A 2,310-nucleotide genomic window follows, 5' to 3' on the forward strand; every position below is an offset into this window, starting at 1 on the left:
ATTTTGGATTGGCTTTTCCCTGTTATGAGTTGGTCTTGTTCCCACAAAGCCACACCATATTTTGTATAACAGATCCTATTCTAAGACCCTAACTTGTTGCCACAATATAATTACTATAATAAAGTTAAAATATACTATATTGTTGGCCTTTGGAGAACCTCTTTTATTCCACTAATCCTTATATATTATGTTTGTCATTTCTGGAACAGATGTTTGGCTCTTAAAGGACAAGAAGGATCCTAAATGTTTCACCCGAACAGGAGGGGATTTCACCTGCTTCTTTGAGACTGCAGACAACAGGACTTATGATTTGCTCTACACAGCTGAAAGGTATGTTCTACATAGTAAATCGATTGTGTTTTGTATGTTAAGGAACTTCAGAGAATAAAAGTACTCCCCCCTGTATACTGTATAAACACTATGGGTCTTGGGTTAACTTCATTAAATCTCTTCATTAATGTTACTTTTTTGTTTCAATTTTGACTCTTTGAACTTTCAACTTTGAAAACTTGACTCTGGATGTATGTTTGGAGTCATTGTCCACCTGAATTTGGGACTGATTAGATGCCACCCTGATGCTACTTTTTTAGATAAGACTCTTAAATGCCTAAAATATTTGCTCAGTACTGTATGTATGTTGTTTTTTGTAAGGAAGGACTGGACCCTCCAATAATTTTAATATGACTTTTATACATCAGTCTTTCTCAAGGCTGATCATTAGTCTTATTAGTCACCTTTAAAGCATTTTGAACTACACTTACCTGTATTGGAGATGGTATGAATGTTTTATTTGTTGATTTAATCAATACTGCAATGTCTGTTGTGTTGTTGTCATGTAAACCAATCAAGCCTGCCCGGAGAGAAAAGGTGTGTCCAGAGACCAGAAGAGGGAACTTACTTCCACATCTGCTCATTTCCCTCCGGAGAGGTTTTTTTGTACACGGAAACGCAATTTGAAGTCGTGGAGCACAACACCACAACCACCCTCTATAATCAGACTGTCTATGTGGAAGACCACTGTAAGAAATTTTTCTTAACAATATTTACTTCCTCAACAAAAAAGGATTGAGCACTTGTTAAAAACCTTGTTCTAGACATGAAGATATAGCACATAATTAGTACTACTGCCACATGGTGAAAAAATATTTAGATCGTCAGTGCATGCATACAGTTTGTGTGTAAATCCAAGCCATTATTCCTTACATCTTAAATCCTCTAGTGATTTCAACCTTTACTTTGCCATTCATTCATCAGTTTTCTTGCTGCTTGTCCTATTCTCAAATGACACTTTTGCAGGCCTATCTAGTCTTTTAAAAGATTTGCTATTGTTTAATCCTCTTTTTTTCCAATTTGGAAAAGGAATTAGAAGCAAAATATTTGTCCTTCACAGTTGTAGCTGCAATGTTAAGCCTAAAACACAAAGTGTTTTAAGTGCAGCCTGATGTCCGTTCTGTACTATCAGTACACATCAGTAAACATTTTTCTACTGCGAATTTTTGTTCAGTCAGTCAATAAATACAGTAAATCTACATTTGTATTGGAGCAGCAGGTATAATCTGTGAGTGTTAGGTGTCCGTTTTCTTTTTCTTTACAATTGTTACTAAATTATGTCTAAGAATTATAGGACATTCTTAACTGTTGACAAAAAGTGAGTAAATGGAAACTGGGTGAATGTTTACCTGTTTAATATGACTGTGTCTTCAAAATGATGATGAGGGCACAAGGATTTTCCATTTGGTGAATCTTGTATCTTTTTCTTGCATTCCAGTTGGAAGTAGCTAAGACCAAAGAAAGATATGTATGTGAGGTAGGGAAGGGAGGAGGAATGGAAACCAGCCAATGTAACAACTAGGGCTTGCTGGTCCAAGGCATCCCAGGTGGATCCAGGCTGATCAACTTATGTCCCTCCAATGTGCAGATCTCGTGTCAACAAGGTCATCTGCCAAGAAAGAGAGCGGGCCTCCTCATCTGCTGCCTAAACACCCGTGAATCATTTCCAACAGTGGATTCTGTAAATTATATTTCCTCCCATCTTTTTGTTTATAGTTCTCCTTGATCCCCCCTACAATGTGTCTTTATACCAAAATGGACACCCAGGGCAGCTGCTGGTTTCATGGCAAACACAGGCCCCAACATACTGTGCAGATGTAATGTATAGGATTCGATACTCGTCCCAGGGGCTTGGTGAGAATACAACAGAGGTACACACAACTCTTCAGTATATCCATTTGAAATCAAGCTAATGCATAGTATGTGTAAGCATAAAGACATTTTTAATGTAATTTAAGGATGGATGCTGGTTAGCATGTA

At 37.3% G+C, this 2,310-nt stretch overlaps 1 long non-coding RNA gene across 1 annotated transcript; it reads left to right on the top strand.

The window, feature by feature from the left end:
- Positions 1-207: 207 nt before the first annotated feature.
- LOC111652656 (uncharacterized) lies at positions 208-2,201 on the top strand. Its single transcript, XR_015437015.1, has 3 exons — positions 208-330; positions 850-1,019; positions 2,047-2,201. It is a non-coding gene; the product is annotated as an uncharacterized LOC111652656 (long non-coding RNA).
- Positions 2,202-2,310: the final 109 nt, after the last annotated feature.

Source organism: Seriola lalandi, unplaced genomic scaffold (genome assembly GCF_002814215.2).
Source record: "Seriola lalandi dorsalis isolate HSWRI2012SDOR001 ecotype SW California unplaced genomic scaffold, Sedor1 jcf7180001973685, whole genome shotgun sequence".
Lineage (NCBI taxonomy): Eukaryota > Metazoa > Chordata > Actinopteri > Carangiformes > Carangidae > Seriola > Seriola lalandi.